This window comes from Arachis hypogaea, chromosome 17 (assembly GCF_003086295.3).
Source record: "Arachis hypogaea cultivar Tifrunner chromosome 17, arahy.Tifrunner.gnm2.J5K5, whole genome shotgun sequence".
Lineage (NCBI taxonomy): Eukaryota > Viridiplantae > Streptophyta > Magnoliopsida > Fabales > Fabaceae > Arachis > Arachis hypogaea.
In genome coordinates, this window is record NC_092052.1 from 28,324,289 (window position 1) to 28,332,327 (window position 8,039).

The window sequence follows — 8,039 nt, forward strand, 5'->3', positions numbered from 1 at the left end:
ACTTTGTTTTCTAGTATTACCACCGGATACATAAATGCCACAAATACATAACTGGGTGAACCTTTTCAGATTGTGACTCAGCTTTGCTAGAGTCCCTAATTAGAGGTGTCCAGGGTTCTTAAGCACACTCTTCTTTTTTCTTTGGACCTCGACTTTAACCGCTCAGTCTCAAGTTTTCACTTGACACCTTCATTCCACAAGCACATGATTAGGGACAGCTTGGTTTAGCCGCTTAGGCCAGGATTTTATTCCTGTGGGCCCTCCTATCCACTGATGCTCAAAGCCTTGGATCCTTTTTATCACCCTTGCCTTTCGGTTTAAAGGGGTATTGGCTTTTTCTGCTTGCTTTTCTCTCTCTCTTTTTTTTGCAAGCTTTTCACTGCTTTTTCTTGCTTCAAGAATCAATTTTATGATTTTTCAGATCATCAGATAACATTTCTCCTTTTTCTTTCACTCTTTCAAGAGCCAACAATTTTAACATTCATAAACAATAAAATTCAAAAATATGCACTGTTCAAGCCTTCATTCAGAAAAACAATAGTATTACAACCACATCAAGATAATTAAACTATTTTAAAATTTAAAATTCATGCAGTTCTTTTTCTTTTTCAATTAAAAACATTTTTCATTTAAGAAAGGTGATGGATTCATTTTCATAGCTTTAAGGCATAGACACTTAGACACTAATGATCATGTAATAAAGACACAAACATAAATCATAAAGCACAATTTTCGAAAAACAGAAAATAAAGAACAAGGAAATTAAAGAACGGGTCCACCTTAGTGATGGCGGCTTGTTCTTCCTCTTGAAGATCTTATGGAATGCTTGAGCTCCTCAATGTCTCTTCCTTGCCTTTGTTGCTCCTCTCTCATGGTTCTTTGATCTTCTCTAATTTCATGGAGGAGGATGGAATGCTCTTGGTGCTCCACCCTTAGTTGTCCCATATTGGAACTTAATTCTCCTAGGGAGGTATTGATTTGCTCCCAATAGTTTTATGGAGGAAAATGCATCCCTTGAGGCATCTCAGGGATTTCATGATGAGGAATTTCCTCATGCTCTTGATGAGGTTCTCTTATTTGCTCCATCCTTTTCTTAGTGATGGGCTTTTCCTCATCAATGAAAATGTCTCCCTCTATGTCAATTTCAACCGAATTGCAAAGGTGACAAATGAGATGAAGGAAGGCTAACCTTGCCAAAGGAGAGGACTTTTCTGCCACTTTGTAGAGTTCTTGGGATATAACCTCATGAATTTCTACTTCCTTTCCAATCATGATGCTATGGATCATGATTGCCCGGTCTATAGTAGCTTCAGACCGGTTGCTAGTGGAAATGACTGAGCGTTGGATGAACTCCAACCATCCCCTAGCCACGGGCTTGAGGTCATGCCTTCTTAGTTGAACCGGCTTCCCTCTTGAATCTCTCTTCCATTGAGCGCCCTCTTCACAGATGTCCATGAGGACTTGGTCGAACCTTTGATCAAAGTTGACCCTTCTAGTGTAGGGGTGTGCATCTCCTTGCATCATGGGCAAGTTGAATGCCAACCTTACATTTTCCGGAATAAAATCTAAGTATTTTCCCCGAACCATTGTAAGCCAATTCTTAGGGTCCGGGTTCACACTTTGATCATGGTTCTTGGTGATCCATGCATTGGCATAAAATTCTTGAACCATTAAGATTCCGACTTGTTGAATGGGGTTGGTGAGAACTTCCCAACCTCTTCTTCGGATCTCATGTCGGATTTCCGGATATTCGCCCTTTTTGAGCTTAAAAGGGACTTCGGGGATCACCTTCTTCTTGGCCACAACTTCATAGAAGTGGTCTTGATGCACCCTTGAGAGAAATCTCTCCATCTCCCATGACTCGGAGCTGGAAGCTTTTGCCTTCCCTTTCCTCTTTCTAGAGGTTTTTCCGGCCTTTGGTGCCATTAATGGTTATGAAAAAACAAAAAATCTTTAGCTATTACCACACCAAACTTAGAAGGTTGCTCGTCCTCGAGCAAAAGAAGAAAGTAGAAGAAGAAGAAATAGAGGAGATGGAGGGGGCTTTGTGTTTCGGCCAAGGGGGATAGGTAGTGTGTATGTTGTGTGAAAATGAAGGAGTGAAGATGGGTTTATATAGGAGTGGAGGGGGGGTATGGTTCGGCCATGATGGGTGGGAAAGTGGTTTAAATTTGAATTGTGAGGTAGATGGGGTTTCATGAAGGATGGATGTGAGTGGTGAAGAGAATGGTGGGATTTGATAGGTGAGGGATTTTTGGGGAAGAGGTATTGAGGTGATTGGTGAATGGGTGAAGAAGAGAGAGAGTGGTGGGGTAGGTGGGGGTCCTGTGGGGTCCACAGATCCTGAGGTGTCAAGGATATCTCATCCCTGCACCAAGTGGCGTGCAAAACGCCCTTTTCTGCCAATCCTGGCATTAAACGCAGGCTGCTGCCCATTTCTGGTGTTTAACGCCAGCTTCTTGCCCATTCCTGGCGTTAAACGCCAGTCTGGTGCCCTTTTCTGGCGTTAAACGCCCAGAATGGTGCCAGAATGGGCGTTTAACGCCCATTCTGCTACCTTTACTGGCGTTTAAACGCCAGTAAATATCTCCTCCAGGGTGTTCTGTTTTTCATTCTGTTTTTCACTTTGTTTTTGCTTTTTCAATTATTTTTGTGACTTCACATGATCATCAACCTACAGAAAACATAAAATAACAAAAGAAAATAGAAATATAACATAGATAAGTAAAAATTGGGTTGCCTCCCAACAAGCGCTTCTTTAATGTCAATAGCTTGACAGTGGCTCTCATGGAGCCTCACAGATGTTTAGAGCAATGTTGGAACCTCCCAACACCAAACTTAGAGTTTGAATGTGGGGGTTCAACACCAAACTTAGGGTTTGGTTGTGGCCTCCCAATACCAAACTTAGAGTTTGATTGTGGGGGCTCTGTTTGACTCTGTATTGAGAGAAGCTCTTCGTGCTTCCTCTCCATGGTGATAGAGGGATATCCTTGAGCTTTAAACACAAGGGGGTCTCCATTCGCTTGAATGATCAATTCTCCTCTGTCAACATCAATCACAGCTTTTGTTGTGGCTAGGAAGGGTCTGCCAAGGATGATGGATTCATCCATATACTTCCCAGTCTCTAGGACTATGAAATCAGCAGGGATGTAATGGCCTTCAACTTTTACCAAGACATCCTCTACAAGTCCATAAGCCTGTTTCTTTGAATTGTCTGCCATCTCTAGTGAGATTCTTGCAGCTTGTACCTCAATGATCCCTAGCTTCTCCATTACAGAGAGAGACATAAGGTTTATGCTTGACCCTAGGTCACACAGAGCCTTCTCAAAGGTCATGGTGCCTATGGTACAAGGGATTGAGAACTTTCCAGGGTCATATCTCTTTTGAGGTAATCTCTGCCTAGTCAAGTCATCCAGTTCTTTGATGAGCAATGGAGGTTCATTCTCCCAAGTATCATTACCAAATAACTTGTCATTTAGCTTCATGATTGCTCCAAGGTACTTAGCAACTTGCTCTTCAGTGACATCTTCATCCTCCTCAGAGGAAGAATACTCATCAGAGCTCATGAATGGAAAAAGTAAATTTAATGAAATCTCTATGGTCTCAGAATGAGCCTCAGATTCCCATGGTTTCTCATTAGGGAACTCCATGGAGGTCAGTGGGCGTCCATTGAGGTCTTTCTCAGTGGGAATTACTACCTCTTCCTCCTCTCCATGTTCGGCCATGTGAGATGTGGTTATGGCCTTCCACTCTCTTTTTGGATTCTCTTCTGTATTGCTTGGGAGAGTGCTAGGAGGGAGTTTAGTAATTTTCTTACTCAGCTGACACAATTGTGCCTCCAAATTTCTAATGGAGGACCTTGTTTCAGTCATGAAACTTTGAGTGGTTTTGATTAGATCAGAGACAATGGTTGTTAAGTCAGAGGGGTTTTGCTTAGAATTTTCTGTCTGTTACTGAGAAGATGATGGAAAAGGCTTGCTATTGCTAAACCTGTTTCTTCCACCATTATTGTTGTTGAAACCTTGTTGAGGTCTCTGTTGATCCTTCCATGAGAGATTTGGATGATTTCTTCATGAAGGATTATAGGTGTTTCTATAGGGTTCTCCCATGTAATTCACCTATTCCATTGCTGGATTCTCAGGATCATAAGCTTCTTCTTCAGAGGAAGCTTCCTTAGTACTGCCTGTTGCTGCTTGCATTTCAGACAGACTCTGAGAAATTATATTGACTTGTTGGGTCAATATTTTATTCTGAGCCAGTATGGCATTCAGAGTATCAATCTCAAGAACTCCTTTCTTCTGAGTTGTCCCATTATTCACAGGATTCCTTTCAGAAGTGTACATGAATTGGTTATTTGCAACCATTTCAATGAGTTCTTGAGCTTCTGCAGGCGTCTTCTTCAGATGAAGAGATCCTCCAGCAGAGCTATCCAATGACATCTTGGATAGTTCAGACAGACCATCATAGAAGATTCCTATGATGCTCCATTCTGAAAGCATGTCAAAAGGGCACCTTCTGATCAATTACTTGTATCTCTCCCAAGCTTCATAGAGGGACTCACTATCCTTCTGTCTAAAGGTTTGGACTTCCACTCTAAGCTTACTCAATTTTTGAGGTGGAAAGAACTTTGCCAAGAAGGCATTGACTAGCTTTTCCCAAGAGTTCAGGCTTTTCTTAGGTTGTGAATCCAACCATGTTCTAGCTCTGCCTCTTACAGCAAAAGGAAAGAGCATAAGTCTGTAGACTTCAGGGTCAACCCCATTGGTCTTGATAGTGTCACAGATTTGCAAGAACTCAGCTAAGAACTGATGAGGATCTTCCAATGGAAGTCCATGAAACTTGCAATTCTGTTGCATTAGAGAAATTAATTGAGGCTTAAGCTCAAAGTTGTTTGCTCCAATGGCAGGGATTGAGATGCTTCTCCCATAGAAATCAGGAGTAGGTGCAGTAAAGTCACCAAGCACCTTCCTTGTATTGTTGGCATTGTTGTTGTTTTCGGCTGCCATGGTTTCTTCTTCTTTGAAGAGTTCTGTTAGGCCCTCTAAAGAGAATTGCTCTTTAGCTTCTCTTAGCTTTCTCTTCAAGGTCCTTTCATGTTCAGGATCAGCTTGAACAAGTATGCCTTTATCTTTGCTCCTGCTCATATGAAAGAGAAGAGAACAAGAAAGTAGGGAATCCTCTATGTCACAGTATAGAGATTCCTTGAGGTATCAGAGGAAAAGAAGAATAGAAGGAGGAGGTGGAGAAGAGGGAATTCAAACTTATCAAGAGGGACAGAGTTCGAATTGCACCTTGATGAGGAGTCTTAGTCCCTTAAATAGAAGGATGTGAGATGAGGGGAAGAATTTTCGAAAATTAAAGTAAAAGATTTTGAAATAATTAAAAGAAATTTTGAAATTTTGATTGAGATTTTCGAAAATTAAGTTTGGGAAAGAAATTAAGTGATTTTGAAATTAGAAATAAAAAAGATATGATTGAAAATTAATTTTGAAAAAGATGTGATTGAAAAGATATGATTGAAAAGATATGATTGAAAATCAATTTAGAAAAAGAAAGTTTTTAAAATTAAAGTTGATTACTTGACTAACAAGAAATTAAAAGATATGATTCTAAAATTTAAAGTTTGATCCTTTCTTAATAGGCAAGTAACGACTTGAAAATTTTTGAAGTAAATCTTGAATTGGAGCAAGGATTTTTGAAAATAGTAAAAATAAATATAAAAAGGAAAGAAATTAATTTTGAAAGAGATATGATTGAAAAGATATGATTTGAAAAAGATTTGATTTTGAAAAATTATGAAAACTTGAAAAAAATGTGAATTAAAAACAAAATCTTCCCTCTAGTGTCATCCTGGCGTTAAACGCCCAGCCAGGTACCCTGGCTGGCGTTTAAACGCCAGTTTTCCTTCTTCACTGGGCATTTTGAACGCCCAGCTTTTTCTGTTTGATTCCTCTGCTGAATGTTTTGAATCTTCAATTCTCTGTATTATTGACTTGAAAAGACATAGTTTTTAAAAAAATATTTTTGAATTTTTGATGATGATAATCAATAAAAAATGCAACTAAGATCAAATAAACAATGCATGCAAGACACCAAACTTAAAATTTTGTATACTAAGGACTATAACAATGTAAAAATGCATGTAAGAAACAACAAAATATACAAAACAAGAGAATTTGAAGATCAAAGCAATGAAATCATCAAGAACAACTTGAAGATCAATGAAGAACAATATGTATAAATTTTTGAAAATCAGAAGGATAAAGACATGCAATTGACACCAAACTTAAAATTAGACAATAGACTCAAACAAGAAACATAAAATATTTTTGGTTTTTATGGTTTTATAAATTTTTTTGTGATTTTCGAAACTTATATGGAAAAGAAAATAAAGAGAATCAAAACTTTTAATAAGAATTCCAGGAATCATGCAATGTTAGTCTAAAGCTTCAGTCTAAAAAGATTAGACATGTTTGGCCAAGCTTCAGCAAGACATTACATTCAACAGCTAAATTGATGAGAATCAATCAGCTTTTGTGATGATAAGAACATCACCTTGAAACTCTAGAATTCATTCTTAAAAATTCTGAAAAGTACCTAATCTAAGCAACAAGATGAACCGTCAGTTGTCCAAACTCGAACAATCCCCGGCAACGGCGCTAAAAACTTGGTGCACAAAATTGTGATCATCAACAATGGCGCCAAATACATGGAGCTCTCAAACGTGAATCACACTTTGTCACAATTCTACACAACTAATCAGCAAGTGCACTGGGTCGTCCAAGTAATACCTTACGTGAGTAAGGGTCGATCCCACGGAGATTGTCGGCTTGAAGCAAGCTATGGTCATCTTGTAAATCTCAGTCAGGCGGATTCAAATGGTTATGGAGTTTAAGGTGATGAAAATAAACATAAAATAAAGATAGAGATACTTATGTAATTCATTGGTGGATTTCAGATAAGCGTATGGAGATGCTTTGTTCCCCTTGAACTTCTGCTTTTCTATTGCCTTCTTCCAATCATTCATACTCCTTTCCATGGCAAGCTTTATGTTGGGCATCACCGTTGTCAATGGCTACATCCCGTCCTCTCAGTGAAAATGGTCCTTTTGCTCTGTCACAACATCGGCTAATCAGCTGTCGGTTCTCGATCATGTCGGAATAGGATCTATTGATCCTTTTGCGTCTGTCACACGCCCCACAATCGCGAGTTTGAAGCTCGTCACAGTCATCCCTTCCTAGATCCTACTCAGAATACCACAGACAAGGTTTGGACTTTCCGGATCTCAGGAATGGCTGCCAATAATTCTAGCATATACCACGAAGGTTCCAATCTTAGATTAGAAACCCAAGAGATATGCATTCAAGCCATTGCTAGTAGAACAGAGGTGGTTGTCAGGCACATGTTCATAGGTGAGAATGATGATGAGTGTCACGGATCATCACATTCATCAAGTTGAAGAACGAATGAATATCTTGGAGAAGAAATAGACTTGAGTTGAATAGAAAAACAATAGTACTTGTATTAATTCATGAAGAACAGCAGAGCTCCACACCTTAATCTATGGTGTGTAGAAACTCCACCGTTGAAAATACATAAGAACAAGGTTCAGGCATGGCCATGAGGCCAGCCCCCCAAAACGTGTCTAAGATAGCATAAGACTTATCAAAGATATAAAATACAATAGTATAGGGTCCTATTTATAGAGAACTAGTAGCCTAGGGTTTACAGAAATCAGTAATTAATGCAGAAATCTTCTTCCGGGCCCACTTGGTGTGTGCTTGGGCTGAGCATTGAAGCTTCCATGTGTAGAGACTTTTCTTGGAGTTAAACGCCAGCTTTTGTGCCAGTTTGGGCGTTTAACTCCAGCTTTTGTGCCAGTTTCGGAGTTAAACGCTAGAATTCTTGAGCTGACTTGGAACGCCTATTTGGGCCATCAAACCTCGAGCAAAGTATGGACTATTATATATTGCTGGAAAGCCCAGGATGTCTACTTTCCAACGCAATTGAGAGCGCGCTAATTGAGCTTCTGTAGCTCC

The 8,039-nt window shown here is 39.5% G+C and overlaps 1 non-coding gene across 1 annotated transcript; it reads left to right on the plus strand.

The window, feature by feature from the left end:
* Nucleotides 1–4,493: 4,493 nt before the first annotated feature.
* Nucleotides 4,494–4,601, plus strand: LOC112768628 (small nucleolar RNA R71). The gene has a single exon (XR_003186033.1). It is a non-coding gene; the product is annotated as a small nucleolar RNA R71 (small nucleolar RNA).
* The last annotated feature ends 3,438 nt before the right edge of the window (nucleotides 4,602–8,039 follow it).